A 25,412-nucleotide genomic window follows, 5' to 3' on the forward strand; every position below is an offset into this window, starting at 1 on the left:
TGCCTTTGTGCAGAGTGGAATATGTCTGTCCTAATATGATCTTCTAAACTTAGGAACCTGGGAAAATCGTGCAGCCACTAGAAGCGAATGAACTTCCCAGTTTCAAGCAAATTCGAGATTCGAGAAGTATGTACACTTTTGGGATGTAAACTTCAGAGGGAAATGTAAAATAAAATAATCGTTTGATAATTTTTTTTTGTCTTTATTGGAAAGATTTTCAGCCTTAGGCTGGTTCATCAAACGTTTGATAATTCTTCCGTACATATATTTTGTTCTAGTCATCATACCAAACGTAAAAGGTCCGTCATTAAATTTACTTGTAACGAAGAACAATCAATCACAATAAATGAATTGACTTTACACGGCATTTGTTCATTTTTTTCACTCACAGAGCAAATATATTGAACTCAATTGAATTTGGAAACTGTTTCATTCAATCAAGAATTTAATCAATACAAACTAATGATTGCTAAGCTAAGGTAGTTCCACGTGAACCTTGCGGTTATATCATAGATATAACCCACTCATTTTAACACTTTCGGTCTGAGACACCGACGCAAGTATAGTAGTAACTTTTTTGGACAAGTGACTTTTTCCCTATTTTAGAATACTGTTCATTGAAATGTATAAATTAATGTTAGTGGCGTGGAACATTTATTGAATATAATGAATTTTAGTCCTTTTTGTCACCGGATTGAACGGATTCATATATTAACTATCCGTCGTTAGATTCATACGTGCAAAAGCAAAATACAAATGTTTGACTTTCGTATAGTTATTCGCTAAAACAATGGTCACACATATACACACTTGTGAAAGAATTGCACTTGTGGAAGAATTGTAAACAGTAAACTTTGAACTAATCAGTGGCTTATGGTTATTTTTTACAGTTACAGTTTCGGGGATATTTTTTTATAATGAACAATATTGACAAGAAAAGAAGCAAAAGAAAAGGAAGTTGCTAAAAATCATTTTATATCATCTTTTATGCCCCATCTAAAAAAGGCATTAATTCTCAGTTTACCAAGAATACAGAGACAAAGGATATTAGAAATATGAAAACTTAAAATTCCATAGCCTTTATCATCTGGTAACTATCTTGAAGGTCTTTATATATTCTTCTTTTCGAAAAAAGACCCGAAAAACACGCTACAAATGCGTGAAATGTAAGAAACATGTTTGTCTCATGTTTGTCGGTCTGTGACGCCTTGCGCAAGTATACGTGTTATGATTTTGCACGCGAGTACAGGAGGGTTAACCCCTTCCCGTATTATTTAATACGTCACACATCAAGTGATTTCACTAGACTGCTGAGCGTTCTAGCACCCTATGTCATTCAAGTACCCACGAGTGAGACTCGATGTTGTACGGGAAAGGGTTAATACACTAACACTTGTTTTGATCGATACGATAGAATTCTCTCCACTGCAGAAAAATTAAGAAATCTGCTTGATTATTTACTAAATTCTATGAACGCATAGTTCTTCCAGCAGACAGTTCATGAATTGTCAGGGAGTTGAAATCGATATACAATACCTCGAATTACGCTTATTCGAATTACGTATTTGAATAAAACAAACGGCGGATCCTTCGTTTGAAGGGAGCCACAGTCTCAAGAATTGGGATTCTCATGAGCTTTGGTACGGTCTTGAAATTTACCTACAGTGACTCAAAACCGTAATCGTACTCCACCATGCAGATCTATTTTCCTTTCTTTTGAAAGTCGAAAACGAGCTTTCGGAACATTCTATTTAGATAAAGTCATAGTATCATATTAGAGTTACAAGGTTTTCTATCTGTTTTCAGAATAATGGTTTTTATTTCTCTACAAATAGCGAATGTATGTGCTAATGAATGAAAACTAACTCAAACTCATAATCGTACGCTGGTTGAAATACCTATTCGATTTCGAAGGTGTTGGCCTATTTCCGAATTTTATCATTAGTATGGTATCCCTTGTTCATTGCAACTATCTTTAGCTGTTGTTAGCCTTATCTACGAGTTTTTTGGAGTATTCAGGAGGAATATTTATCAATTTTTTCATTAAGTGGTTTTTAAAATCGTTATTTTTAGAAACTTCATGGTTTTTGAATTTCCTACACAGATAGCTTCCTTAGTTTTTTACTGGGATTGATGTCGGAAGATTGTGGAGGAATATCAATAACTTTTGAGCAATTGTAATGTAACCACGTACGAACTTTCTATGTCTTGAGTCTTGAGCTCTTGTCCTGGCAAAATATAAATCCTCGGTTCCTTCACATTTTGTTGATACTTTGCCGCATAGTAAAGTAAAATTCAGGATATTCAAGTAAACATTCTGATCCATTACACCATCGATAAAAACCAAATTGAGCAAACAAAAAGTTTGCAATGTACCAAAGAAGGGCAACTTGAATGCCCGAACACAGAGGGACAACCCGTTTCTCAGCAAAAACAAAATCAGTAACTCCAATTTGATTATTCCAAACACCATGGAACACATCAATGTCTTACTGGTAAGATGTTATTTTCGTAAATGGGTCCTTATTTGATATTTTTGGCCCCGATTGTTATCGTTTCGTATAGAGGAAGCCTACGAGGAATTAATCGTAAAAACCCTGAAAGTAACGTTAAAATATGAAGGTGGTTAGGGGATGGTATGAGGGTGCATGTATGGGCAATTTGGTTTCCATCGATGGGGTATTGGACCAGAATGTTTACTTGAACATCCTGAAGAAAAATATGAGGTCAATTGTCAACAAAATGAGATAGAATCAAGGATTCAAGTTTTGCCAAGACAATGACCCAGAGCTAAAGACATATGAAGTTCGCACATGGTTACATTACAATTACCCAAAAGTTATTGTTATTCCTCCACAAAATTCCGAGTTCAATCCCAGTTAAAAACTATGGAAGCTATCTGTGTAGGAAATTTAGAAATCATTAAATTTCTAAAAATAACGATTTAAAAAACCACTTCATGAAAAAATCGATAATATTTATCATCCGAATATACCAAAAAACTCATAGATAAGGCCAAAGGCAGCTAAAGATAGTTGCAATGAACAAGGGATACCATACTAATGATGGAATTCGAGAATTAACCAACGCCTTCGAAATCGGGTAGGGATTTCAACCAGCGTAGGATTATGAGTTTGAGTCAATTTTCTTTCATTAGCACATACATTCGCCATTTGTAGAGAGAGATAAAAACCATTATTCTGAAAACAGATAGCAAACCTTTTAACTCTCATATGATACTATGACTTTATCTAAATAGAATGTTCCGAAAGCTTGTTTTCGACTTTCAAAGAAAAGGGAAAAGCGATCTGCATGGTGGAGTACGATTACGGGTTTGAGTCACTGTATGTGGGAAATTAAAAGAAACTTTGGAAAACTTCTAAACACTTCAAAATTTATTTTCGATGCTTCACTTTCAAAAATTGGATATGGAATGAAATTAACATAGGAACGGAACACTTCGTATGTTTTTCGATGGATGTGTCACAACATATACCATATGCTGCTGTATATAGTATTGTTATGCACAGAGATGCCAACCAAATTTTTGAAAAAACTGGAAAAATTGAAAAAAATGGAAAAAGTTGGAAAAAAATTGAAAAAATATATATAGAAAAATATGTTCCACAATGACATTGTTGTTAGTACAATTGAATTTCGCGTTTGCGGAATTAAGATTCATGTTCCGTTAGTGTGAACCGGTAATGATTCTCAGGTGGATAATACAATTTATGAATGAAAATTTACTTTTCTGTATCAAACATGTATTCCATGTAACGGAGAAACATGTTATTTGCAAATGAATCAAGAATCTTGAGCGAAAATTGTGTCTGAAAATAAATTTATATTATAATGGCGAGTTTTGGTAGATGTAATTTATAGTAAATGGAAATTGTGAAGAGTCAAATGGAGTTTGTGATGATCGATCAATGGAGATTGAACCTACGAACGTTCGCTCGGTAAGAAAACGAGGATGTTCGAAAGAATTCATATCAAACAAACAATTTTTGGTGGGACGAAGTTGACCGGGTCAGCTAGTTTACAATAAAAAATTTGAATATACATAGGTGACAGTGTCAGTGTGTAGCATTGGTACTTACGTTTTAACTCCACCGGAGCGGAATTTTCATTCTGAATTTGTTGTTTCGTAATGATATTCATTCTGAGGCCAATGTAATGGGTGCGAAATCCTCACCTAACGAGGATATGGAACCGAGGCAGCCTCAAGCCGCTGATGTGACGCAATTCGGATTGGTCGTCGACCCACCATCGGAAGCGGGGGCCTCTCGCAAGCAAACCTGTTTTCCAAAGATTGCCCGGTTAGTTTTCATTAATTTTTGCTTTGAATTATATAATTTTTAGTGCAAATCAGAAACTAACCGGGAAAACGGCATATTCTGAGAATGTCTGAAGCAGAAGATTTTGCACGTCCATTAAGTACGGTCTGACGGTCTGCCGCAGCTAAGGTAGTACTTATTGTGCTGTTTTTTTTCTTTAACGCTAAACAAGTTTGGTACACGATGCTTAACTAGGGATAATATTGATGTATTAAGATTATGCCTCGCCTCTACGTTGATTGTTGATTGATTGTTCGTTCAAATAATGTTTGTCATTCTGAATTGTTCAATAGCTCGTTTAAAAAAAAAGTCTTCCTTGAAGTTAAAGATGCATAGAAGTATTTCCAATTGATCGATACAATCATTTCTGTGGTCTATTGAGAAATGCAAGCAAATCTGTTTTTTGTAGGCTCTTTCATTGTGCGATTTTTTTTGTGTGTATATAAAAAAGAAATATTTGATAAAACTACCGACCATTTGTTTTTTTCTTAATCTTTGATACATATCCCATCGCATAACATAGGTGCTGTGTCAGCTAATAATGTCGTTGCCTTATTCTGTTTGTTTTAAAATGTAAATAGGATTTTATTTTGATTTTTGGGAAGGGAGCAAAGATCTGATTTTATAATCTGCGCAAGTGAGTAGGCGACTTATTGAAATAAAAATAAAAAAACAAAAATATAACGTATGTTTGAATTTTTAAATCCTATAAAAATTGACGTTTTCACAGTACTGGGCAATTACGATAAGATTTATTTCAAAGTTCATCAATTTGATCATCAAAAAAGAGGTCATATGAAACAGAATAATGGCTCTTCGTGTACTCATGGTCAGCGGCGTAGTGAGGGGAGATAGCGCCCCAGGCAAACGATGGAAATGGCGCCCCAAAAAGTACCACTTTCTTTAATTTTTTCACTAGTTTTAAGATTGTGATATTTTGTACAATTATGAGGATAACTACTCAATTATACTAATGTTCACTTTGAGTAGTTTATTCGTATTTAGAAGGCTAGAAATATCAATCTTTGCCTTGCGTGCTTTAGCTGAAGCAAAATGGTCCAAAATTGCATCAAAATCAATGTCTTAGCAATTCTTTCTCGTTCGAATGAATTTCCAAGCCATTGAACCGGCCTTGGCTTATTTTAGAACGCAGATAATTTTCAATCAATTTAAGCTTACTGAAACTGCGTTCGCACAATGCCACTGTAACTTGAAGCGTCAGTAAAATTCGTAGCGCCGTCTAGATGTTAGGATAAAATGAAGAGTTCAGGTCAGGGAAATGGTCCTTCATCTGCATATGAAACACTTTCACCTCTGATACAAGTTCCTCTGTTTCAACAACTGATCCATGATCCAGATCCAATTGATCCATCATAGATTTTAGTCAGTATCTCGTTATACATGAAATATCTGATGCTATATCCACTATATCAGGGGCCAAACTTCTCATCACCCCTTCCTACCAATACAATATGTTTCTTAAATCATCGTTAATAAGTAGTTAACAATGATGTTAATAAGTAGTTAACAATGATGAGAACTGATGAAACACGGGAGAAATTTGAGTATTTATGAACAGGTAAATTTTACGTGCTCACGCTAAAGAAACGTCAAACACAAACGATAATGAGTAGTGTTGTAATATTTCTGCCGATTATGTTTTAATTTAAATGAAGTTCTCATGTGAAGTGATAGTGAAACCAAGGGATTACTCTAAAGAAGCAATTGTGATATTAATTTGATAGTTATATCATCAGTGCATCAAGCATTTCAAGATATTAGAACAAATTGTCCGAAATATGATGTGGTCCGAAATATGATTCAGAACGGTATAAAAAGCCATTAAAATTTCCAACGAGTTTTCCATACATCGGACGATGGGCACATTTACATGGAAAAAAGTGTTCGAATGAAAACTTTCTCATTTTTTTTCTTTGAAAAAACAGTATTAATGTTTAATTTGTTACGTTTTTATGTATGAATTATGATGATGATGATGATGATGATGGCCCACCTCATACCCCTACAAAGGTCTAAACAGGCCGATTTATCTAATAGATAATATTTATGTTTGAAACAATAAAGAAACCAGTGTTAAAAAACAATCAAAGCGAACTGACTTTGTTGCAGGCATAAATTTCTATTAATTGAACATTATAAATAGGTAAAAACTGTAAATTACAAACAAACAATGTTCCAGTTCGTTTCGACATAATCTCAACTTCAGGCCCAAAGTTTTTCAAGGCATGTCAATAAAATTTCCAACCCGGGAAGATCCTTGATTGATTGGGAATTGAACCCAATGTCTGATAGTTTCTGCTTAGAACATAAAAGAGATCTGCCACAATTCAGAAATACTTGATATAACTATCTGATAAAAAGACAGTTTTCAAGAATCCTGAATGAGCTATCCCCATTCCAGCTTCCACTACAGACCCTACAACAAATTCATTGTGTATCAGTTTTCTGCCAGTGTTCATTATTAATATAGTCCAGGCCCACCAAACGCGCGCGAGGCTCAAACTTTCGTAGACAACTCTTGTTTTTTTTTTCTTGAAATACGCAATAAAAAATTTAAAAGAAAAACATCATCATCATCAGTACGAACATGGTAGTTCATGACACCTGTGAATAAATTTTGTAATTTCAATCAACAAAAATGACTTGTATTCCAAAAACTATAAAAGATAGAAAGTTGACGTCTTCGACAAAAGTTATATTTTAACAAGATCTAAAACTTTGACGAATACACTATATCGCTATCTTGACTTTAAACATAATTAGAGTTAGTTGTATTTTGATCAAAGATAACATGAAAAAGTTGTTGTTCGAAAAACTCTGTAAAAAGTGCCCATCTTCCGATGTACGGATGACTTGTTGGAAAATGTAAGGGTTATTCATATATATTTTTGGGAATTTAAAAAAAATAAGTTTTTGAGAAAAATCAATTTTAATTTTAAAAATAACAATTTTGTTAGCAAAATTTTTTTCCAAAAAATTTTTGACATTTTTTTGTGAAAATTTGAACAATTTCCTACATTTCATCCTTTCACAAGAATTTTGTAGATATTATAGTTTTTAAATTATATTTTTTTTAAAGAAGAAAAAAAATCTCTTTTTCCAAAAAGCAGTCTAATTCTTTTTCGAATATTTCAAGTATGCAAAGTTGCTTGAATGACCCATGTCTTTACACCCACACCCACAAATCCTAAGACGAGTTGGCATGAAATTCGTCAATAGGCTCTTTTATTTTTTCTGTTTTTATTTTTATTGCGAACAATTTTATTTTGTACACATTTTATCCTGAATTGTATCTGATGAACCGCTGGAAGCATTAGGTTATATATTTTCGACATGTTTTTCATATTTTTGTTCAAATACACTTAAATTTATTTGCAAAAAGGCTGCCAAATAGTAATCTGTCATAGGAGAGCGATGTTTTGTTTCGATTGTATCCATAGTAGAAAATATTGTTTTCGGGTATAAGTATATCCGAAAAAAAGTTATCAACAACACATTTCCTCGCAAAGTAAATTCCAATAAGTACAGTAAATATATTATTGAAATACTTTTGACATCCAGAGCTTCATCTCTCTTGATTTCAAAAACATATCGCCATGAAAAATTGAAGATTTCATTTTCAATCAATGCTTCATAATTTCATTGACTTTTTTCTGTGTTGATTCCATCATTGAATGGAAATGACATGAATTATATTATGAATTATGTTATTTTTTAAATATCTTCAAATTTGCTGTCGAACTCATTCCGTAACAAAGAAATTTAATCTGCATAACGATCGTATTCATATGTTTTAATCTGCTAATTTAGTCGCAATATTTTCGAGTCGCTTTAAATCTCGTCTCCTAGATTGAGCTTTTCAAAGTGTTTTAAGTTTTTTCTCCTTGATGTTTCAAATTTAATTCATTTTGATTCGCTATGACGACTCTATGAAAAACGGAATCATGCACTCACTTATTGGCAGTTTCCACTAATTCTTTAAAAAAAAATTATTATTACACCTCGGGGTGTAATAATAATTCTCCAATATTCGATCCACTTGCCCTGAATTTGCGTTTCTGCAAACTGCTTAATACGTAGTTAACTATTTTAACTAACTATATTGACTATTTTGAGTGCCAAATTCCTCACACCATCGGATTCCAATATTTTTGCGCACAGTATTTGCTGATGGATACAATGGTAGTTGATAAAATTTGGAAAATTATCAGCAATTTTGCAATGATTCATAAATCCATTAGAATGTCCAACCAAGCTCCATGAGTCGTAATCGATACCAATTTTTGTATTGGAAATCATGCTTTAGGGTCTTAAACTTGAACGAGTTGTATATGTCGTTTGTTCCTTCATTGATAAAAATTTGTTAAAAATACATCTATGTGTAATATCCTGCAAACACATCCTTTTGGATACACATAACTATGTGGAATCAGTTGATTCGTCGAGTTGTAAGAATGCAACCGGAACTCATCAATACTTTCTATCAGCATCTCATCCAAATTTTAACTTTCAGCTTCTGTTCTACGTATAATTGTGTTTCTTGACGGCGACTTTTTTTAATAGCCGCAACCGGTTTGTTGAACGCTTGCAGCCAAAACCTTGTAAACTGGTGGAGTTCTACAAGTTTTTCTAGCGGACCGATTTCGACCGATCATTTTTTACGTAATATTTCCTTTCATCGTACGTAGGATTTTTTCAAAATATTGATTATTGACAAAATGGTGATATTGGTTGTAAAAAAAATTGCGTTTATGCCTCAAAAATCGAGACAAAAATATTCACCAAAATTTTATTTTTCAAAATATAAAAAAAAATAATCGTACATACGATGACAGGAAATTTAGTGAAGAATCTGGGAACTATTTAATCAAAATCGGATGGACCGTTCCGGAGGTAGAACTCCCACCAGTTTGTAAAACTTAGTTCCCAGAAAAATGCGTTTTAAATTTTGGATCCGCGCTCCTTAAGCAAAGACTTAGGTCCACTAATTGGTTTGTATCTTTGGAACGGATCATCTGACAAACCTGGGACAAAAACTACAGTAAAATAGACATCCCAGAGAACATTTTAGGCCAGAAATTTTGTTTTAATTTTTTTCAAGTTCCCATAGTGTACTACCTGTTGCGAATTAATCGAAACAATTTCCGTAAATTTAACAGAATTTATTATGACGTTAAATTTTCCCTGTAATTATTTGTACATATAGATTTAGCCTAATTTGTTTAGCAATTGCATTTATATTTACTCACGTTTAGTGCGTAATTTACTCGTTTAAGTTATCTGGTTTTTGGTACTCAATTCAATCTATTTCTGGATATCTATAAAAGCTTCAATTAAAGGACATTAGGTATAAGGTTAACTAAATGAAATGTATAGGTTAAGAAATTCACCTGGTTGTAAAAATAGGATTCACTGAATTCGATTCAGTTTCGAAGCTAATGGGACTCGTTATTACTTTTGATCCAATTCACTATGTAATTCCAATCATAACACAACAATAATATGAAAAATTCTGGTAAATTTCAAGACTTCGCTCTATCCAAACCTTCTCTATTGTTTTCTAGATTTGAGATGTATTATCTGTCAAACGATTATAATCCGTTGTTGATCTCGGGTGTTGTTGATGGAGGAGCTTGATTGCCAAAGGGCGTAACACTCCCCCCCAGTACGCTGGATTCTTTGTCCTGCTTACTCACATTCGCTCCGACATCTAAAACCGCAATCTTCACTGCCGGTCTTTCGTATATTCCTTGGCTCGTCTGAACAGTGACACTTCGAACCTGACCATCTTTGTTCTTTGCAGCAATGACTCGTCCTTTTGGCCACACGTTACGCGGGAGATCTTGATCTGCGATTACAACGATGTCTCCCACTTGAATAGGCTTCGTGGGCTGATGCCACTTCGTTCGACGACAGATTGTTGGCAGATATTCGCGAACCCATCGCTGCCAGAAATGATTCGCATACACCTGTGAAGTCTTCCAATTGTTTCGTAATGTAGCAGATGTATCGTCATAGCAGACTAATGGCTTACATCCACTTGATGAACCGATAAGGAAATGATTCGGTGTTAACGCAGGGGCATTCTCATCATCAACAGGGATGTATGTTAACGGCCTTGAATTGATGATGTTCTCAATTTCAGTGAATGTATTTCTCAGAACTTCATCTGTTGGGTGGCGAGGAAGATTCATTCTATTCAGGATTTTCTTGACCGACTGCACCAGCCGTTCCCACGAACCTCCCATATGAGGGGAACTCGGCGGGTTGAAGGACCATTTTAAATTACTAGATACTGTTTTTTCCAATAGCTCGTCGTGGTTAATCTTTCGAAAAGCTTCCTGAAACTCGCGATTGGCGCCGACGAAATTAGTTCCTCGGTCGCTAAATAATTGCAAGGGTGTCCCACGTCTTGCCATAAAGTTCCTTATGGACATGATGCATGAGTCAGTGTTGAGAGTATGTGCAATCTCAATATGAATAGCACGAACGGTCATGCATGTGAAAAGTACACCCCATCGTTTTTCAACGCGGCGACCAACTACAACGTTCATAGGACCAAAATAGTCCACTCCTGTATATGAAAAGGGGTGGGAAAATGCAGCTAATCTGCAAGGCGGTAAATTAGCCATCATTGGGGGTTCAGGATGCGCACTCACATTCTTGCAAACCTGACAGTTGCTCCTTATCCTTTGACATAATCTACGTAATCTGGAAATCCTGTACTTTTGAAGCAGCTCATTTACGACAATCTCATGGTTGAGGTGATGATATCGATCATGATATGAACGCACTAAGAGTGCCGTAATGGGGTGGTCTCTCGGAAGTATAATTGTATTGGAACCATACGGTCCAGCGTAAGCGCATAGTTGTCCTCTGCCTCGCATTCGCAATAAATCATGCTCATCAATGTACAGCGACAGACCTTTAAGCGAACTATTCTTCGGCAATTTGTATCTTCCCAGCTTTGATTTGGTTGCTTTGGTAACAATTGCTATCTCCTCACCGTAATTAGCTACTTGCGCCTGCTTATAGATACACCATTCTGCGTGTCGAAGTTCTTCACTAGCAAGAACTCCCACTGATGGAGAGCATCCTCGTAATTTTGCTTGAATGTTACGTGAAAATCGTAGAACATATGCGATCACACGTAGAAGACGATTCCAACTGGAGAAATTTTCGAAATTAACAATGGTTTCTTTGGAAAAGTGTAGGCTGACTACATGCTTTAACTCTTCCGATGTCATCCCACAACTTTGTCGTATGGCTGGCCATTCACTCCGTGATTTCCAGAGAAAAGAAGGTCCACAAAACCATCGACTGAAGGGAGACAAATCCGGCTTTCTAGACCACTTTGCGTCGGCTACATTTTGTCTCGTTGGAATCCATTGCCATTCAGACAACTCCGTGTTTTCAAGTATTTCTCCCGCTCGAAAGGCAACAAACTGACTGTAACGCCGATGGTCAGAATCCAGCCAACAAATGGCATCTTTCGAATCTGTCCAGAAAAAACGCTCTTGAATAGTTATTCGGTGCTGCTCAACGATTGATTTTGCCAATCTCGCTCCTATTACAGCCGCTTGCAATTCGAGACGGGGAATCGATACGAACCTCAATGGTGCCACGCGTGTTTTTGCTGTCACGAAGGCACATTCTATGATTCCCTGCTCCTCGTATCGAAAGTAGGCAACTGCCGCAAATCCATTCTCACTCGCGTCCACAAATATATGCAGCTGAACAGTATTAGATTCCTTCGACGACGAGGTTTGATTCCGGTAGCACCTAGGAATGGTGACCTTTTCTACCTGAAGCAAAACGGCGATCCACGTACGCCACTTTGCGAATTGCTCATCACCTATCGGATCGTCCCAGTTCGTTCCGCTGCGCCATATCTCTTGCAAAAGGACCTTTAGGTACATAAGTACGTTTGCCAGGATCCCCAAAGGGTCGAAGATTGTCATCAGAACTCGCAATACTTCGCGCTTCGTCGGAGCTCGCTGACCGCTAAAAAGTTCCTTGCTCAACCGAGAAGGCAATCTGAAGGTGAAGGTATCTGATGATGTATTCCACCACATCCCGAGAATCTTTTCAGGGGCCAACTGAGATACTATATTAAGATCTTTATCTGACATTGGACTCTCCATCGCTGTAAGTACAGTTTTAGAATTTGATAGCCATCCTCGTATCTCAAACCCCGCCTGAGCATGTATATAACGAACATCAGTAGCTAATTTCATGGCTTCATCCTCACTTTCGACGCTAGAAAGCATATCGTCCACATAATGGTCGTTTATTATTGCATCTACCAATCGTACTTGGCCGCGTTACTTTACTCAGAGCATCTGATAGTTGACCAATCCAATCACTAAAATCCGTAAGAGAAACTATTCGCTTCGATTGACGATAGAATGCCCAATCCATTTTTATCGCAGCAGGGAGGTGGTCCACAAGCTCTTGTACTAGTGCCACGTTGTACAGACACTCCTCCATTTGGCACGCCTTTACAGTAGCGCAAAGATTTTGTACGGCAACACCGAAGTCTACAACCGTTTCCAGTCTATCCGCTTTTGGTGCTGGCATGGCCCTGATGCGCTCAACCATAGTTTCGATGATCACCTCTGGATTGCCGAAAAGCATCTTTAGACGTTGGATAATAACAGGCACATTCTCTGGATGCAACAGTAAGCTCTTTACAGCACTGAGCGCGCGATCGTACAGACATCGCTCGAGTCGATCCAACAATTCGTCATTGCGAAAGGCACACATCTGTGTGGTTCGTTCATACGCCGCAAGAAAACGTGGCCAGTCTTCAGGATCTCCTCCAAATCTTGGTAAATCCTTGACCGTTTGCCGTGACGCTAAATGCCGACTGTTTAACGGCTCTTCTATATTTTGATGTATGGGTAAACGACAGGATGAGCGCGCATTTACAAAGTTATCTGTCTTTTTCAGCCAATCTGCAATTTTCGACATATTATCAATCTCCTCTTCATTACAGGTGCTACCTTCACTTTGTTCAGCCTGTTCCATTTCGAGAGCCAACCTTTCTTCCAGTTGTTTTTTCTCTAAAGCCTGTCGCTGCTCTAACGCCTTACGTTGTAGCTCGCGAATCCTTGCAGTATTCTTTGATCCTTTGGACGAAGCCTTAGTTTGCTTTTCTTTATTCTCACTCTGGGGCAGGACAGAAACATGGACAGTATCGTAGTTCTTTTTGACGGCACCAGTTGGATGTTGTAATGACGGATTCGGCTGTTGTGAGCGTTCCTTGTTCTTCTCATATTGCTGAGTCAAAGCAGCCAATTGCGCTTTGTGATTCCGCATTTCCTCCACATGGGTTTCTTGTAGTTTGTGTAATTGATTTTGGAGATCTTGATTACATTTGGACATTGCTTCCAGACGATTTTGTTCCGTTGGAGTAACCGTGGATGCACGAACCTGATCACATCTTGTACCCATTGACACTGGTGTTGATGTGGCACCTGCTCCCTCTGCACTGACTAAATCTCTCAATTTGTCGTCAGCGACCGTATCCGAATTTTGCTGCTGCTGCTTCTGATTCTGTCGCCGCATTTTTTGATCGACTTGACCTACATCGAGGAACTGTGCTACACACCGTCTACAGCTCCAATCATGGTATTGGATATCATCGGTGACGTTAACGCATTCATAGTGATACCACTTATCGCATTCGTCACATTGGACCATTCTGCTATGGTCCAACTCTCCACATTCTCCACAACTTGCTCCATTCGCACCTGGAGAACTTTTCCTGTCTTTATCAGGCTTGTTCGTCGCGCCGGTGTTTCTGGATAACATCTTCAACCAGATAATTAAACGGAAAATTTAATTTTTTGCGAATTAATCGAAACAATTTCCGTAAATTTAACAGAATTTATTATGACGTTAAATTTTCCCTGTAATTATTTGTACATATAGATTTAGCCTAATTTGTTTAGCAATTGCATTTATATTTACTCACGTTTAGTGCGTAATTTACTCGTTTAAGTTATCTGGTTTTTGGTACTCAATTCAATCTATTTCTGGATATCTATAGTAGCTTCAATTAAAGGACATTAGGTATAAGGTTAACTAAATGAAATGTATAGGTTAAGAAATTCACCTGGTTGTAAAAATAGGATTCACTGAATTCGATTCAGTTTCGAAGCTAATGGGACTCGTTATTACTTTTGATCCAATTCACTATGTAATTCCAATCATAACACAACAATAATATGAAAAATTCTGGTAAATTTCAAGACTTCGCTCTATCCAAACCTTCTCTATTGTTTTCTAGATTTGAGATGTATTATCTGTCTAACGATTATAATCCGTTGTTGATCTCGGGTGTTGTTGATGGAGGAGCTTGATTGCCAAAGGGCGTAACACTACCCCTTTAGCAATAACTGTAAAACGACGCATAGCATGGAGAGGCGCCCAGGCATACCGAGCAAAACATTGAAAGGATATTGATATAATGTGATGTGATGTTGTATCAAATTTTCGAAAATGAAAGAGAGGTGGTGGAGAGAGACCCCCGGCAAATGCCGGGTTTGCCGTCCGCACACTACGCTACTGCTCGTGGTATTAAACTAGATTCTGTTTTTTTGTTTTGTTTTTCTGTGTAGCATTCCTTCATATAGTCATTAGCACCTATTCTGGCAACAGCACTACTCGACCACAGGAATTCTGGAACACTTACTATACAAGTATGCCACCACAACCACATGGAACAGAGTAGAACTATACCGCATACGTTCATACCTTCTGAAACCCATCCCATTGCGACCCCGAAAAGTAATTGGCCCTCAAGGAAACCACTTTCCGCTCTAAACGGATTCGTTCCAGTGTTTGCTGGAAAATCTTGAAACTTCCTGTTTCCTCTTAACGCTCCTACACAGCTACATACACGCGCACACATGCGATGAACCGGAAATAATTTGCGCCCATAAATAAACGGGCGGTCGCTTCAGTGCGAGTGAAGGTAACACTAAATGAGTCCATTTGGGCGCGAGACGTGCCGTCGCCAAGCGTTGAGCTCGGCCCGACGTTGGCTTTCGTTACAACACAAAACTCGACTGGTTGCTAGCAGTGGTGGCATTGCTGATCAGGCTGACTGCGAAATTTATTCAGAAAGTGAATCCAACACAACGCGATATCACATTAAAGGGGGCCCTCGGAGCAAAATTGGTACACTGGTTTGGCAACTCTATCCGATTCACTTTCTATTTCGTATCTGGAATTACCGCTCGACAGTGGGGTGGGGGTTGGTGGTAAGACGGACGGCTTCCCGGGGGAGATTTACTTTGTAAACCGCTGGTTGAAATCGACGTCTATCGGTATACCGTACAATGCACCACCGGAAACGTTTTCCGGAGGGCGGGAAATTGACCAGCGACGTGAGTTACATTGGGATACGATAAGATTTGATTGATTTCGTTCAGTGACTGAATCCGGAAGCCAAAATTGGTTTTCATTGCTGGGAGCTTGAAAATGGTTGTATATTTATGATGCGATAGATAACGGCGTAACGCTAGATTCTGGTTGAAGTATTCCACAGAATACTGGCTCTAACCGCTTTTGGTTAGTAACAAATTTCACCAATTGATCACCCTCAGCCCCAGTTTCACTGTCGCGTTTGTTATGTTAATTTATGTTACTATGTTTCCCGCCAGACACCCCACATTAAGCCGGCGATTAATCGCGCCATGTCGCACATTTATTCCGCCCTGATTAAGTTTGCCGTTAGTCACGATTCTGTTTTTCAACGAGCCGCCTTAAATGGCTCGCCTCCAAAATCAGCTTGTAATTAAAATCGAAATCAACCAAAAGGGCAAAAATCGAGTGCCACTCGAATGTTACCATCCTAATGCACACTGCTGCCGGAAAGCATCGAACGAATGATTTCCAACAATTTATGAGCCTGGGACGATCGAATGCTGCTGATGACGCGAGGACTTTTAATCACCGATACTTATTGCAACACACGTAACGCATACAACATCTCCTCGCCGCGCCATCACGCCCAGCAGCTCGCCACTTGAGTTGTTACTTAATATAAATTAAATACGAAAGACTTTCGTTTTCGCTTCGATCGGTTTACAATTGCAGTTCGAACCGGTTTCGGAGCCGTCTATCTGGTTGGATGTCTGGCAAGCTGGCAAGGGGTAGAATTTCTGGCGCAACAGTTGACTCGAACGCTAATGTGGCAGGGCACCGATTATTGGGGAAAACTGCCCATGGAGGCCAATCAAGTGTGCACGAAGCCACTGAACACAACCGTATGTCGATTAGCCTTTGCCCGCTGTTAATATAGACGTTTACCTTTTTCTCGTTTCAGGTATAAACGCAACTATTTTTCACGCTGGAACTATGCCGTGGTAAATAACGCTAGATGGAGACATGATTAAAGGTAATGGCTGGTAACACAATCTTTCTGGATCGGATTAAGTCCGTTGCAAAACTCTGCATGCATGCTTGGATGCCACAATTCAGAATTCAGCATCAACGAGTTAATGGCCAGTATATTTGGGATAAGATGACTGGAAGAAATTTGAGAAGAGTTTTCATGAAATAGCTTGTTGAACGCTAATGTTTGATCTTTACTATATATATAAAGTAGGTATTTAGACCAGTTTTTTTTCTAGGTGTAATAGCTGGCATCACTGCAGTGCATCATTTTTCAAGGCTATCATTGTTCAAAAATTCCATAAATATCAAGAACATCTGTTGTATTTAACTCAAATGGCCTCATTGACTTCTGTTCCATTCCAAAAGTTTTATCAATTCCAGGCATCATTCCAGATATTCAGTCGATATAGAACAAACATTATCATGTCGGTTCGATTCCAGTTCTAGTTTGGTGTTTTTTGTCAAAGAAATTTCTTTCGGCTTGCACTGTGGTCACTCGTATTTTAGAATTTGCCACTCAGAATATATCCTAGGTGTGTGATTAGGCGCAGAAATCTCAACTAAGTACTAATGCAAAATGACGGTAGCTGGGTTTAGTGATCAATATCTCGCTTAATATTGATCATACGATTTCAAGATTAGGTTCGTTGTCAAGGTAATATTCCACACTAATAAAATTCATTCACTGTTTTTTGTTTGTTCCTGTCAGTTGTGAGTTACAGGGTGTTAACAATGGAGGTCAACAAAGAGAAAATTCGGTACATTTTACACTTTTTCTTTTATAAATGTGAAAATTCAAGCCAGAACACCGCTGAAATTGAGAATGGTGTTTATGGTTCCGTTACTACAACAGTAAAATACGTGCAATCTAGTTTTTAAAAATCATTTCCAACGTTGATTGAATTCTCAAAAAAAAAGGTAGGTACTGAAATAATTGGTGCTTGTTCATGGCAGACTTAGGAAAATATGGATTTCGATGCATCAATTCGTATTCATCCGCTTTGTGCATCGTTTTCATCGGTTTATTTGCCGATATTTTGATATGATTGTAGCTTCCGTAACCTCTCCATGCTGGCCAAAAAAACAGCAACACGTTTTTGTTTCCTCTTCACAGTTGGATGCACATCACCCATCGCACCTCCATACCATATGTCCGTGTGGAACTCTGCATGCATATTGGGATGCCACAATTCATAATTCAGCATCAACGAGTTGATGGCCAGTATATTGGGGATAAAATGACTGGAAGAAATTTGAGAAGAGTTTTCATGAAATTGTCTACGGATCTAGGTTGCTCTCTCAGGTTATTCAGAGATAACCTCCGTCGTCGCGTGTTGAAATATACTACGCGTGACAGATCACGGAATAATCACCGGTTCGATTTAGTTGAACAATGTGAACTACGTGGAATGTGTGAATTCGCGACCTCATGAACTGCGAAATACGTTGTCGGTCCTTTTTTACGTAGGAATGCGTCTTATAATACAGCCATTTTTTCGGTTATAGATTGAGGGCTCTATTTATTTATTATATATTTTCTGGAAAGTTGAGGAATTTTTACATAACACATCTCGATATCAGAGATACAATTTTTTTCGTTTTTGAGATATGATTTTTAAATTTAACATGTTTTAAGTCTGCGTTTAATATTTCTATGTGTCTAAACTAGATCTATGCGATTAGAAGTCAGTCTTACTTATTGGCTTATATTTAATATGTCGATCATCTAAATCGGTTCATTAGTTCAAATGTTTGTTTTTTTTGCAATAAGTAATTTTTGGATAAAAGAGGAAAAAATATTTTTCGGCATCTTTGTTATCGAGATATGTTTTGTAAAACATCCTCAGCTTTCAAGAAAAAATATAAAAAAATATAGCACCCTCTAGTCCAAAGCCATGAAAACAATATAAAACGACTACAATCAATAATTACTAAAATAACAAAATAACATAAGTGAATATAGTATATAATATAGAATATATAGCGTTAGCTCACAATGTGAGTAGATGTGTATTATGAATTATTCTCGATTTGTCGATAATAGGCATTTATCAGTTGTCAGAATCAATAGAGGGATGATCTAGGAATGAACTTGAAGATGATATTGGATGATTTGACTCTATACTCCCCAAAGATCTGACGAGAGCCTGGCTCAAAAGGTTAAACGGTTAAAAGTATACGTTGTTGTCCAATCAATTCGTACTCAATGCACGTTTACAAACATATAAATCAGCACGGACTGCTGATTTATATGTTTGCATCATGCATATTTTTTAGGGCTTCTATTCAAATTCAATTCCTACACATAATCACAGTCCTATGTCTAGATCCCGTCCGTGCCACATTTTTTGTATACGTCAGAAAGAAGAAATATGAAAGAAGAAAGAAGAAAGAAGAAAGAAGAAAGAAGAAAGAAGAAAGAAGAAAGAAGAAAGAAGAAAGAAGAAAGAAGAAAGAAGAAAGAAGAAAGAAGAAAGAAGAAAGAAGAAAGAAGAAAGAAGAAAGAAGAAAGAAGAAAGAAGAAAGAAGAAAGAAGAAAGAAGAAAGAAGAAAGAAGAAAGAAGAAAGAAGAAAGAAGAAAGAAGAAAGAAGAAAGAAGAAAGAAGAAAGAAGAAAGAAGAAAGAAGAAAGAAGAAAGAAGAAAGAAGAAAGAAGAAAGAAGAAAGAAGAAAGAAGAAAGAAGAAAGAAGAAAGAAGAAAGAAGAAAGAAGAAAGAAGAAAGAAGAAAGAAGAAAGAAGAAAGAAGAAAGAAGAAAGAAGAAAGAAGAAAGAAGAAAGAAGAAAGAAGAAAGAAGAAAGAAGAAAGAAGAAAGAAGAAAGAAGAAAGAAGAAAGAAGAAAGAAGAAAGAAGAAAGAAGAAAGAAGAAAGAAGAAAGAAGAAAGAAGAAAAAAGAAAGAAGAAAGAAGAAAGAAGAAAGAAGAAAGAAGAAAGAAGAAAGAAGAAAGAAGAAAGAAGAAAGAAGAAAGAAGAAAGAAGAAAGAAGAAAGAAGAAAGAAGAAAGAAGAAAGAAGAAAGAAGAAAGAAGAAAGAAAAAAGAATAAAGAAGACAAAAGAAATAATAATTATGTTCAAAGAGCATAATTGAGAACAGATTATCTTTACCATGATAATTTTAATGTTGTTTCTAACATCTTCAATAAACCGGTGCTATTGAAGATTTCGAAGTACAAACAACTTCATCCATTTATACCATAAAAAACACTGCAGGCCATTGAATTTCTGAATTTGGATGCGTATTTGGTTCCACTCCAAACAAATGAACTGTACTACCTTCTAAAGCCGAAGTACACGCCTTTTACCTGTGTTGCCAACTTTAAAATATTGTCAACAGTATGATATCCACCTCATATTATAAATCCATAAAGTCACACCTTAGCTTGGAGTTTAAAATTCGAGATCTGAGTATGGGAACTAGTGTCTGAATCTCGTGCACAAAGTATGAATCTATAACCTATTTGAATCGGTTATCTATAATTATCCAACTTCGGAATCCGAAATCCAAATCTGGAATATGAAATCGAAATTATCACCATCGAATCCAATATCCTGAAATCCGAATCTCATATTTTACTCTATTAGTCCATAAACATTATATGCAATAAACCTGTCTGATATTTGCATTTCAATTGCTCATTGCTGTATATCATCACTTTGAATGTATATCTATCTTAATCAATCATCTTCAAAACTAATCAAATATTTCTTGTCAATTTAGCTGATAAACTGAAAAAAATAGAAGAAACAGTGAGGATAGTTGAAACGGGATGCGTCTGTCTTCGATTTATGCAATTTTGAATCATAAACTTTATGTTTATATAGTCTAATTCCGGTTCAGGGATACAGATAACATAAATGTTGTATGTAGATAGAGGATTGCTGTCTGCAATATTCAAATCTGAGATTTATAATTCAAAATTTAGTGGTAATCAATAGTAATAGAATTTATAGATCACAAGTTTTGAGAGATGAATGTAAATGAATGGTTGTGGAAAAAATATTATCTGATATACAACTAGAATTATCTAAACTTATGTAAGAGAGGCGAAACCAATATCGTCATCACTTAACCGATTACAACCCATCCGAATCGATTGGACATACACTTGCTGATCATTGCTTCACTCCGTACGAAAATGTATGAAAATATATGGTTTGCTTTTAAAGAGTTTTTTTATGACGTTATGCGTTTGTGTTTTTCGCCATGATGAAAGTGTTGATTTTGACTGAAGTTTTGACATTAACAGATTATTAAAATGTTCTACGTGTTCGTTCACACGAAGACACAGAACTGTGAGTCGCAAATGAATGACCCTCAATTTGTAAAAACTATCATAGAAAAATAATCGCTATCGACTACCTTGAAATGGAACATCTTTTTTTTTTTTTTTATCCCATCCGTTTATTAGGCTCATTTAGCAATTCAGCTGTCACAGAGCCGAATTTATTCGTATACATTTTTATGTTAAGATAACTATTGTTGTATATTATTTAGGCTTAAGATTCCTATCCATCGATAAACATTTGTTTTTTTTTATGTATAACACAGTAGCTGTTTAGGCCTAAGAATATTCCAATTCTATCGATACACAACACATGCCGCCTTTTTCGGCGTTAGAATATTCCTATTGTTCGAATGTTCACAGTTGGACTGTTCACAACGGGACTGCTGATATGAGGCTTCCATTGCTGTGTTAGAATTAGTACCAATTACCGATGCAGCAGATCGTAATGTGAGCGGTAAGGGACTGGGATTACCGACACATGATGATTGTTGCGTGGACGTAGTAGCTAGAATAACACACAACGATGGTCAGTTGAGGGGCCCTGAGTTATTAGCTCATGATTATGAAACATCTTGTAGGAAGCCAAACATTTTCAGTGACAAAATCGAGACAAACAAATATGAGTAAAAGTTTAAATTACATTCTTAAAGCAACGTGTGAGTGGTAACAGCAACACGTGGAACATACTATCATGTCACATAATTGTCACATAATTATGAAGCGAAAAAAAATCATTTGAAAAAAAATCGTTCCATGCTATTGGAAATATGGCAGTACACAAAACAACCGAGTGTGAGATAGTGTTACCATTATACTTCCTGCAAGCAACACATTTTGCGAATGATAATAAAACGTTCCATCCCTCCATATTGATGTCCAACATTTCTCGAATCGACTCAGTTACAGCACGAACAGCATTTTCCGGAAATCTCATTGCCGGCGTTATCGTCTTCCATCTTTTTCCCCATTTATTTTTCACTTTCACGATTCACCGGACTGCCTTCAGAGCTGGAATTACTGCACGTCAAGGTATTCCCGGCATCTGGATGATGCTACACTGACATACCTCACGTTATCTTCTAATGTTGTTCCTCTTCCCTTGCCTTTCATAACGCCCCTCTCTGCCCTCTGCCGCGAATACATTTCGCTCAAATTCCTGACGCTTCTTCGCATGCACTCGCTTATTCTCACATATTTTATTGTTATCATCGCCAGCAGCAGCAGTCTCCAGGCTCCGGGTTTCCCGGTGCTGCCGCGTGTATGATGTCTGATTTCTTCCCACTTCTCATCTTTTTTTTCGTTCATTTTTTACGTGTTTATTTCACCACCCTTCTGTCAAAACACTGTTGCTCGGGATCTGTACCTGATATGCGTGATTCCCGGCCCCATCCTTGCCTCGAAATAAATACTTACACCAGCGGCAGTGAATCATAAAAAATCGTTCTCACCACACAGCTTCATCGCCCCGTTGCTCTTGAGTGTTTGCGTGCAAGGGTGACTGTGTGGGCACACAATGCGAAAAGCATCGGTAATGGCATGAAACTGGCAAAGGAAAATGTTTGCACATTAACTATTAAATTGCCATAGAGTCTTTCTTCTTCTGCTGCCGCTGCTTGTCTTACCACTTTGGCGTAGAAATAGGGGAGAACGTATCTGTGCCTTTGAGTGGGGTGGGAGAAACCATCCAGGATATGAGCGGATGGGTTGGGCGTTTATTGAATGTTGGTCTTGGTGGGAAAACGTTTACTGTGCTATTGGCGAATTGAAAACAATAGGAATTTAATAGAGCGGTAGATTTTAGAAAACGATACAACGTATCGTAAACCAATAAAAGATTGGGGCTGTGTGATAAGCAACACATTGATGTGTGCTAATAGCTTATAGACAGAATTCAGCGGTGAAGAATGGTTTGCTGCGTCGATGCTGAATTCTTATATCTACTGAAATAAAACACGCTTTCGGGTATGAATCAAACATTTCACAACCATTTTGCATATCTCATCAAAAAGAGGTTAGTTATCGATACGCTTATCATAGGTTCATAAGTATTACAATAATTGTTTTATAACTGAGGATACACATAGACAAACAGTACATTTGCAAAAATCGACTGGGAAGACTGGGGTGTTTTTAAAGGTAATTTTGCAACACCTTCAGTATTCAGAGCTGGTGCGTTTTATGGGCCGGTGGAATTATTGGTCTGTTTTTCTTTGAAAATGATGTGGTCCAGAACGTGATTGTTAACACTAGATTAACGGATGTTTATTATATACTTTTTTTGTTGATTAAATACCGTTTTTTGCTAAGAAAATAGTTCCAAATTATTATAAATAATATGTTTATTAACAACAACAAAATCATGGAAAACATTTCTGTTGCATATAGCGCAAACATCTGTTTCTTTTGCTTGATTGTTGAACTAGAAACTTCTCGGCATTGGAATTGAAGTGTTCTCGACTTCTTCTCTATATTTACTTCTTAGCTCTTTAGCCAATTGGAAAATAAAATATTTTCGAGAAATATTCGTCTCTTTATACAAAATCCAGCAACTGCTAAATCTAAAATGTTGTAGAAAACATGTAGAGGCCAGTGGTGTGAATTTACTTCGACGCAATATTTTCGGGCCATTTGGTAAATACACCAACGTCATACTTGGTGCTATTAAAATAGGTTACTGTTTCTGGAACAAGTTTTTTAATTTTTTCAATTGTTATATTTATATGTTTTGTACTTAGTAGTACAACTTTTTTATTAGGCTTGCAATTTTAGGTCATTCTTTTCAGTTTGCACGTATAGTGCCGACCAAAGCAGTTATCAGTTTTCTTTGCAAGTAACTTTTTTGCATGTGAAATGCTAGTAAAAAAATATGTGTGGTAATATTTCGCCCGCAGCCTCAATATGGATCTGCAAGCTTAGTTACTACTATTCTATTCTCTTACTATTCTCTCAAGGGAATGTTTGGTCCTCAGATTTCATCCTTGCCCAAGCACGGAAAATCGTTTACAAGATATTTACTTCTAACATCGGCTGCCAGCCAAAATTGCTCATCGATTGTGATGTTTGTGTCAGGTTTGTATCAAGTCTGACTACTATTTATAAATTTTCCCATATTTTTAAATCAAGGCAAATTTGTCTGTCTTCAGTATTTCACTGCGTTCATTTCTTTTATCAAAACTTATGAACCGAAGTACCGTTCCGAATCATATTTCGGACGCTTAAGGCATATGATGCAGAAAACATATCTAAACTTTATGAACAGATATTATTTGTTAGATATTTTCAATAAATTAGTTCAATATGCTTTCAAGCTTTCTACTTTAGTAGCTATTTGATTGAATACATAATAAAATCATCGAATAAAATGCTTTTCAAATGAAGCGAATAAGAATCAAACTTCGGACACTAAATCAAATTTCGGACATTTTATTTTGTAATTTTATGGACGAAAATTACATTACACTTGATTATATTTTATAGTCATCTGCGAAACATTTACCAAGCAATCACAGTAAACTGTTAACGATGATGAGAGCTGATGAAACACGGGAGAAATTTAAATATTTATGAACGGGTAAATTCTACGTGCTCACGCAAAATAAACGTCAAACACAAATGATAATGAGTGGTGCTGTTGATTTTTTTCCTACTTTGTGATAATTCAAATGTTATTCTCAAATGAAGTGATAGTGAAACCAAGGGATCACTCTAAAGAAGCAATTGTGATATTAAATTTATAGTTATATCATCAGTGCATGAAGCATTTCAAGATATTAGAACAAAGTGTCCGAAATATTATGTTGTCCGAAATATGATTCAGAACGGTATATCTATAAATTCATATCTAGACATTGTCTGGGCGAAAAATAGCCGGACCCCATTTTCCAGACCAGAAATATGAACACTTATTTTTTTGTGTTATATACTCCTCCCACAAATGAAATTGATACAAAGGCCCACAATTGTGATTCTGAAACCGTCCATCCTTCATTATTCAAAACTTGACACGCTTTGAGCTCGGTACATGATTTTATATACCTCATGATACCTTCGTAAATTAACAAATCGGATGCGCTACTTGCCATTTAGCATAGGCAGTTGGACCAGAAACGTCTTCGAACATGGTATAAATCGGTGACCTACCTAGGTTTCTGTCTTCGTTCAAACCATTTTATAAGATTATAAAAGTAATCCATTATTTTTGGGTGAAACTCAAAACTTTTTTTAATATTCTCCTGATTGTCCGATTTGGATTAAATATGCACTGTATGTTGTAATATGTTATGTTGTAAAATTTATTGCACTTCCGAAGGTAGCTTCATAATGCCTATCTCATAGAAGTGTTGGTCCTTATTGGCGAAAAAC

At 36.7% G+C, this 25,412-nt stretch overlaps 1 protein-coding gene across 4 annotated transcripts in view; it reads left to right on the top strand.

Moving 5' to 3' along the window:
- Positions 1–25,412, top strand: part of LOC129774661 (furin-like protease 2) — a 698,121-nt gene that overhangs the window by 97,954 nt on the left and 574,755 nt on the right. For 2 of the 4 annotated variants that reach the window (XM_055778481.1, XM_055778486.1), the window contains exon 2: positions 16,696–16,767. The exons of the other annotated variants lie outside the window; for them this stretch is intronic. The gene's annotated coding sequence lies outside the window, so the exon portion shown is untranslated. The remainder of the gene's footprint in view (positions 1–16,695; positions 16,768–25,412) is intronic. 4 annotated transcript variants of the gene reach the window in all.

The sequence above is a fragment of the Toxorhynchites rutilus genome, chromosome 3 (assembly GCF_029784135.1).
Source record: "Toxorhynchites rutilus septentrionalis strain SRP chromosome 3, ASM2978413v1, whole genome shotgun sequence".
NCBI classification, from domain to species: domain Eukaryota; kingdom Metazoa; phylum Arthropoda; class Insecta; order Diptera; family Culicidae; genus Toxorhynchites; species Toxorhynchites rutilus.